At 40.7% G+C, this 9,326-nt stretch overlaps 1 non-coding gene across 1 annotated transcript in view; it reads right to left on the minus strand.

Annotated features, from left to right (window-relative positions):
- The window catches only part of LOC116802965, a 1,994-nt gene extending 1,696 nt beyond the window's left edge, over positions 1 to 298 (minus strand). The window contains exon 1 of the ribosomal RNA XR_004363280.1: positions 1 to 298. This exon is cut by the window's left edge and continues 1,696 nt beyond it. This is a non-coding gene — a ribosomal RNA (small subunit ribosomal RNA).
- Between the last annotated feature and the right edge of the window lie 9,028 nt (positions 299 to 9,326).

Genomic DNA, 9,326 nt, shown 5'->3' on the forward strand with positions numbered 1-9,326 from the left:
ATCTGTCGTCGGTACAAGACCATACGATCTGCATGTTATCTAGAGTTCAACCAATATAACGATCTTGCGATCGCTTGGTTTTAGCCTAATAAAAGCACATGTCCCATAAGGTTCATGTTTTAATTGCATGTATTAGCTCTAGAATTACCACAGTTATCCAAGTAACTGTTAACGATCTAAGGAACCATAACTGATATAATGAGCCTTTTGCGGTTTCACTTTTAATTCGTGTGTACTTAGACATGCATGGCTTAATCTTTGAGACAAGCATATAACTACTGGCAGGATCAACCAGAATAATGTTTTTCCTTCATATTCCATTCATATTTTTTGAATCGAAATAAGCAATATAATAGATATATAGATTTTTCACTTTATATAATTCCATGATTTTTATTATATTGAATAAAATTCAATATTTCGCCTTTGGGTAAAATTTTAAATATATAAATATAAGTAAAAAATCTATTCGATTACGGCCATTTTTATATAGCATTCGTAATCCATATTTTCATTTTTAATTTATACTTGTTTTACCAATATAACAAGAATTTCATATAATTATTGTAATATATATGTTTCTATAATTTTATCTTTTTATATATACATATTTCATTATAAAATATCATTTTATTTCCAACATACATAATTATTGTATCCACACATGTACAATTTTTGTTTAACCAATATAAATATTAAGTTAAATCATTTGCATTTTGAAGATAAATTTAAAATTTATCTCTTTTCATATATCTCTCTGGTAATATATAACATAAAACCAAGCGCATATGATAATATTTCCACATTTAATATATAATTTTATATTTCTTTCATAAGAATCCATATTTGTATTATACCGTAACGATATAATAATCCAACTATACGGCAGGTAATAAATTAATATTTGCCTGCCTCCAAAAATTAACGATAATATATGGAAACGATTTGTTATTCTATATATAATAGAAACTTGACTTTTGTTTCAACGATATTATCTAAAAAGCGTATATTCCTATTATCCGCGGAGCCAAGTCCCGTGTTCTATAGAACTGAGAAACAAATTTGTACGGATAATAATATACTTTATTTTATGTAACCAATATAAACATAATCCGAAATAAATATTTCGAATAATGCGGGAGGTCGGCAACCACTGCCTACCTATAGTAGTTTTTGAACCCGCTGTCCTCAAAGCGGGTATTTTCAATTCCGTTTGCCACCCAACATACGGTCTATTCTCTTATATATTAAGAGATTATAGGAACATTTCATTTTTTTTCCATTATTCATATATAATATGATTATTTTTTTTTTTATACATATAATAAATATTAATTTTTATATGTTTATTATTTAATTTACTCATATAATTGCCAAATTCATATGAATACATAAGTTTTGAACAATATGAGAGGTCGGCAACCACTGCCTACCTATAGTAGTTTTTGAACCCTCTGTCGTAATTCCGGTCGTTTACACTACTATACCCTCTCACTATAATGGCTTTTCTCTATAATACTAAGAGAATATGGGAATATCTCAGCATTTTTTCCCATATACATATAATAATTAACCATTTTCATATGTATATTATTTAATTTAATCATATAATTGCCAAAATCATATGAATACATAAGTTTTGAACAATATGAGAGGTCGGCAACCACTGCCTACCTATAGTAGTTTTTGAACCCTCTGTCGTAATTCCGGTCGTTTACACTACTATACCCTCTCACTATAATGGATTTTCTCTATAATACTAAGAGAATGTGGGAATATTTCAGCATTTTTTCCCTTATACATATAATAATTAATCATTTTCATATGTATATTATTTAATTTACTCATACAATTGCCAAAATCATATGAATACATAAGTTTTGAACAATATGAGAGGTCGGCAACCACTGCCTACCTATAGTAGTTTTTGAACCCTCTGTCGTAATTCCGGTCGTTTACACTACTATACCCTCTCACTTAAATGGCTTTTCTCTATAATACTAAGAGAATATGGGAATATCTCAGCATTTTTTCCCATATACATATAATAATTAACCATTTTCATATGTATATTATTTAATTTAATCATATAATTGCCAAAATCATATGAATACATAAGTTTTGAACAATATGAGAGGTCGGCAACCACTGCCTACCTATAGTAGTTTTTGAACCCTCTGTCGTAATTCCGGTCGTTTACACTACTATACCCTCTCACTATAATGGATTTTCTCTATAATACTAAGAGAATGTGGGAATATTTCAGCATTTTTTCCCTTATACATATAATAATTAATCATTTTCATATGTATATTATTTAATTTACTCATACAATTGCCAAAATCATATGAATACATAAGTTTTGAACAATATGAGAGGTCGGCAACCACTGCCTACCTATAGTAGTTTTTGAACCCTCTGTCGTAATTCCGGTGGTTTACACTACTATACCCTCTCACTTAAATGGCTTTTCTCTATAATACTAAGAGAATATGGGAATATCTCTGCATTTTTTCCCATATACATATAATAATTAATCATTTTCGTATGTATATTATTTAATTTACTCATACAATTGCCAAAATCATATGAATACATAAGTTTTGAACAATATGAGAGGTCGGCAACCACTGCCTACCTATAGTAGTTTTTGAACCCTCTGTCGTAATTCCGGTCGTTTACACTACTATACCCTCTCACTTAAATGGCTTTTCTCTATAATACTAAGAGAATATGGGAATATCTCTGCATTTTTTCCCATATACATATAATAATTAACCATTTTCATATGTATATTATTTAATTTAATCATATAATTGCCAAAATCATATGAATACATAAGTTTTGAACAATATGAGAGGTCGGCAACCACTGCCTACCTATAGTAGTTTTTGAACCCTCTGTCGTAATTCCGGTCGTTTACACTACTATACCCTCTCACTATAATGGATTTTCTCTATAATACTAAGAGAATGTGGGAATATTTCAGCATTTTTTCCCTTATACATATAATAATTAATCATTTTCATATGTATATTATTTAATTTACTCATATAATTGCCAAATTCATATGAATACATAAGTTTTGAACAATATGAGAGGTCGGCAACCACTGCCTACCTATAGTAGTTTTTGAACCCTCTGTCGTAATTCCGGTCGTTTACACTACTATACCCTCTCACTATAATGGATTTTCTCTATAATACTAAGAGAATGTGGGAATATTTCAGCATTTTTTCCCTTATACATATAATAATTAATCATTTTCATATGTATATTATTTAATTTACTCATACAATTGCCAAAATCATATGAATACATAAGTTTTGAACAATATGAGAGGTCGGCAACCACTGCCTACCTATAGTAGTTTTTGAACCCTCTGTCGTAATTCCGGTCGTTTACACTACTATACCCTCTCACTTAAATGGCTTTTCTCTATAATACTAAGAGAATATGGGAATATCTTAGCATTTTTTCCCATATACATATAATAATTAACCATTTTCATATGTATATTTTTTAATTTACTCATATAATTGCCAAAATCATATAAATACATAAGTTTGAACAATATCAGAGGTCGGCAACGGTCTTTCCTCTATAATACTAAGATAATATGGGAATATTTCATCATTTTTTCCCTTATACATATAATAATTAATCATTTTCATATGTATATTATTTAATTTACTCGTATAATTGTCAAAATCCTATGAACACATAAGAGAATACAATATGAGAGGTCGGCGCAACCATAATATAGTAGTTGATGACGAGGTGTTTGGCAACTTGACACAATCCATTAAAGTCTTTATATTAATTATATGAAAGGGACAATATCATATGCGTCACTAAATTGATGACGAGGTGTTTGGCAACTTGATACAATTCTTTAAAGTCTTTATATCAAAAATTATATGATAGGGACAATATCATATGCGTCACTAAATTGATGACGAGGTGTTTGGCAACTTGACACAATTCATTAGAGTCTGTATATTAATTATATGATAGGGACAATATCATATGCGTCACTAAATTGATGACGAGGTGTTTGGCAACTTGATACAATTCTTTAAAGTCTTTATATCAAAAATTATATAATAAGGACAATATCATATGCGTCACTAAATTGATGACGAGGTGTTTGGCAACTTGACACAATCCATTAAAGTCTTTATATTAATTATATGATAGGGACAATATCATATGCGTCACTAAATTGATGACGAGGTGTTTGGCAACTTGATACAATTCTTTAAAGTCTATATATCAAAAATTATATGATAGGGACAATATCATATGCGTCACTAAATTGATGACGAGGTGTTTGGCAACTTGACACAATTCATTAAAGTCTGTATATTAATTATATGATAGGGACAATATCATATGCGTCACTAAATTGATGACGAGGTGTTTGGCAACTTGATACAATTCTTTAAAGTCTTTATATCAAAAATTATATGATAAGGACAATATCATATGCGTCACTAAATTGATGACGAGGTGTTTGGCAACTTGACACAATCCATTAAAGTCTTTATATTAATTATATGATAGGGACAATATCATATGCGTCACTAAATTGATGACGAGGTGTTTGGCAACTTGATACAATTCTTTAAAGTCTTTATATCAAAAATTATATGATAAGGACAATATCATATGCGTCACTAAATTGATGACGAGGTGTTTGGCAACTTGACACAATTCATTAAAGTCTTTATATTAATTATATGATAGGGACAATATCATATGCGTCACTAAATTGATGACGAGGTGTTTGGCAACTTGACACAATCCATTAAAGTCTTTATATTAATTATATGATAGGACAATATCATATGCGTCACTAAATTGATCAGTCGCGATCGAACACTCGACGAGTGCAGACGTGCCTGCGGATCGACAGCAAATTGTTAGCAAATTGTTAGCAAATTGTTCACAGTTGTAAGTCCCGTTACTTGTGCCCAGCCACTTCGCGTCGCGTGATCTTGTCGCGCGTTTTGATTGGCCCAGCCAACGTACCTAACGGTAGTTCGCACTAACACCATCGCACACCCGAGTGTGCGTGTTATCAGCGCAAAAAACCCAGTGCTCGAAGCAGCGGTATAATTGCAAAGCAGCAGCCACGTGCTGCCTGGCTCACCGGCTTACGGTGCCCAGCTTCCCCCCCCCCCCCCCTCCTCACTCCTTATCAACTTTGGAGAAGATGGACTGGCAGGCCCCCCCGCGCACCCACAAGCTTGGAACAACACCACGCAAAAAGGCTCTGAGAACACGCAAGAGCAGCTCCAGCAGCGAGGGAAGCACCTCGCATACAGAGCCGGGCGAGATAAAGCGAAAACCGGCAAAGAAAGCACAGGGAGAGGAGCTGGAAGATAAGCCAAGCACTAGCGCAGCTCTGCGCAAGAAGCTCGCCAACAACGCCTTCGCTTTACTCTCGACCGAAGAAGACGAGTACGACCAAGAGAGCTCTGATGACGAACCCGGACCTAAAGACGATTCCAAGCCCAAGACCCCCGAGAAACCAAAGCCCACCCCGAAGACCATCAAGCCACCTCCGATTTTTATCCCCGATGTGACCAACATCTCGGCACTCGTCAAGATGATCACGACTCTTGTAGGCCCGAAGAACAATTTTACCTACAAGACCGTGAATGGCAACAACGTACGTGTCATGATGCCGGACAAAGAGTCCTATACAGCTCTGCGTCTCCAACTTGTGGCCCAAAACAAGAGGCATCGGACTTTCCAGCCGAAAGATGAACGTGCATACAAGGTTGTCATCAAAGGACTCCACCACTCCACCGATCGTGAGGAAATCATTGAAGACCTTCGCAGACAAGGGCACGCTGTTAGAGATCTGCACAATCCCATTGGCAGAAGAACTAAAGAACCGCTGGGAATATTCTTCGCCAACCTGGAGCCTTCCAGCAACAACAAAGACGTCTACCAAGTCAAGCGGATCTGCAGGTCGGTAGTAACCATTGAACCGCCGCAGAAGTTCAACGACGTGCCTCAATGCTTCAGGTGCCAAGGATTCGGTCATACACAGCGTTACTGCTTCCTGGAATACCGATGTGTAAAGTGTGGAGGCCCTCACGAATCGAGGGCATGTGAGAAGAGGGAGGACGACAAAGCGTGCTGCTTCCACTGCCAGGCGGACCATCCTGCGTCTTTCAAGGGATGCCCTGCATACAAAAGGGCCAAAGCACTCGCTGCTCCGAAAACAAGGCCCGTCGCTAATGCTAACAAGGCGCCGCCCGTGGCATCACCAAACGTCACCTCTGGCAGGAGCTACCGAGACGCCCTCAACGGAGTGCACGCAGCACCGCAGAATCCCACAACCCCAGTCCAAACCCAAACAGAAACCCCACACTCCGGTCAGATAGAAGCGATGTTCGCTCGCATGGAAGGAATGATGGAAAGGATGATGGAGCGCATGTTCACCCAGATGACACAGCTGGTGGCCACCATTCTCAACAGCAAGTCATGCAACTAAAGCTCCACCTAGTCGTCTGGAATGCGAACGGCCTGCAGAACAGCAAGGCCATAGTCGAGCACCATCTGAAGACCCACCAGATCGATATCCTACTCGTAGCCGAAACCCACTTCTCCCCCAGATCCCACTTTAATATCAGCGGATATGACCTCATCCATGCAGACCATCCTTCTGGCAGAGCACGCGGTGGAGCAGCCATCCTCATCAGGAGCGGTATTCAATACCTAGAGCTGCCCGCGTTTCAGCAAGACTGGGCACAATGTCCTGTCATCAGGATTGTCAGCCCGCAAGGAGATTTAGACATTGGAGCGGTCTACTTTCCCCCCAGATACCGCATAACAGCATCTCACCTCAGTGAGTTCTTCGAGCATTTTGGGCCCCGCTTCATAGCAGCTGGAGATTATAACGCCAAACATTCTTGGTGGGGATCGCGCGCCAACAACCCCAAAGGGAAAACTCTGTTTGGGTACCTGCAACGCCACCGACTGGACTGCCACTCCACTGGCGAGCCCACTCACTGGCCAACGAATCCCCTCAAGACTCCAGACCTACTGGACTTTGCTGTGTCGAAAGGCATAGGGCATGCGAAGATCAGCTGCACAACAAATGCTGATCTCCTGTCAGACCACTGTGCAATAAACGTGCTAATCAACACGCCAGTCCTCAGGAAAACCCCGCTCAGAAGGCTCACTGGAAAATATACCGACGCCGCCAAGTTCGCGTCCTGGATGCTCTCCACCGTCAATCCGAACCCCATCCTCAACACACCCAGGAACATTGATGAAGCTATCGGGAATCTCACCAGGCAGATGCAAAACGCTGCGGAATTCGCAAGCCCACCGCCACCAAAGACTGCGAGAACACCTAGCAGGGACCTCCACCTCTGGTCCCCGGAAATTGCGGCACTCGTGACTGAGAAGAGGCGTCTCAGGAGAGTTTGGTTCTTGACGCGCAATCCAAGAGACAAAACAGCGCTCAATCACGCCACAAAGGAGTTGAAGGACAAGATCTCCAGCCTACGCCAGGACTCCTTCCTCAGATTCCTCGAGGAACTCTCTCCCGGGGACCCAGACCACAATCTGTGGAACGTCACCCGCCACATTAAACGACCAGCCAAAAAGGTTTCCGCAGTGCGCAAAGCAGATGGATCCTGGTGCCGTTCGGATGCTGAAAGAGCAGAAGCTTTCGCCGAACACCTTTACAACGCCTTCTCTCCGTTCGACTGCTGCACTGCCGAAGAACATGCTGAAACAGCCCGGTTTCTCAATAGCCCAAGCTCTCCCGGTCCCCCGTTGGAACCAGTCGACCCTGAGGAAGTTGCGCAGGAGATTGCTCTACTGAAGAACAACAAATCTCCAGGCCTGGATCGTATAGATGCGGCGGCCCTAAAAATGCTCCCATTCCGCTGCACACAAATGCTGGCCAGCATTTACAACAGCTGCTTCCGGCTAGGGTACTTCCCGGAAGAGTGGAAAAGAGCAGAGGTTATTGTCCTCCTCAAGCCTGGTAAGCCTGAAGCCAATCTCGCCTCCTATCGTCCGATTAGTTTGCTGGCAATCCTCTCCAAAATACTCGAAAGAGTAATTTTGCGCAGAGTAATGCCAGTACTGGATGAGGCTGGTTTGATCCCCGATCACCAGTTTGGCTTCAGGCGCTCCCACGGAACACCAGAGCAATGCCACCGGCTAGTCGAACGGATCCTCGAGGCATTCGAGCAAAAGAAATACTGCTGCGCTGTAATGCTCGACGTGAAGCAGGCATTCGACAGAGTTTGGCATCCTGGACTCCTCCATAAACTCAAATCCTACCTCCCAAGCCCCCATTTTACCCTCCTCAAATCCTACACTGAGGGAAGAGCATTCCAAGTCAGATGCGGAAGTGCAATAAGCCTACCCAGACTGATCAGAGCTGGAGTTCCGCAAGGCAGTGTGCTCGGACCAATACTGTACACCCTTTACACCGCAGACCTTCCCATAATCCCCTCCAGGAACTAACTATAGCGACTTATGCAGATGACACGGCTTTCCTCGCCTCCTCATCCGACCCACGAGAAGCCTCCGAAACAATCCAAAGGCAAATGGACGCGCTACATCCCTGGCTCAGCAGGTGGAACATCGTAGTGAACGCGGAAAAATCTACCCAAACAACATTTGCACTAAGGAGAGGAGACTGCCCACCGGTCACGCTAAAGGAGTCATCATTCCAACGCACCCGCACCCAAGTACCTAGGACTTACCCTGGACGCAGGCTCACTTGGCGTCCCACATCGTCAGCAAACGCATACAGGCCGATGCGCGTCTGAGGCAGATGCATTGGCTTATTGGGAGAGGGTCCAAGCTAAGGCAGAACCACAAAATCCTGGTGTACAAGGCAATTCTCAAGCCCATCTGGACCTACGGGATACAGCTATGGGGCACGGCAAGCCACACGAATCGCCTGCGTATACAGCGGTTCCAGAATAGGTGCTTGAGAATTGCCTGTAATGCGCATCCCTACCACGAGAATGTCGCCATACATAGGGAACTTGGAATCCCACAAGTCGCTGATGAAATCTCGCGGCTCAGCGAGAGATACTGAAAAGGCTCGAAAACCACCCAACACCTCGCCACCAACCTGTTAGACAATAGCCAAACAAGCAGACGTCTCATGAGGAGACCCCCTCTCGATCTCCCAAAAAAAAAAACAACAAAAAAAAACCCCGCCACAAATACATGTACAATAGTATCCCTTAAGCTAATGTTCCCCCGCAAAACCATTTAATTATTGTCCACTAGGACAGATTTTAAATAAATAAACGCACGCTAAAGAAAAAAAA

This window comes from Drosophila sechellia, unplaced genomic scaffold (genome assembly GCF_004382195.2).
Source record: "Drosophila sechellia strain sech25 unplaced genomic scaffold, ASM438219v1 U_260, whole genome shotgun sequence".
NCBI classification, from domain to species: domain Eukaryota; kingdom Metazoa; phylum Arthropoda; class Insecta; order Diptera; family Drosophilidae; genus Drosophila; species Drosophila sechellia.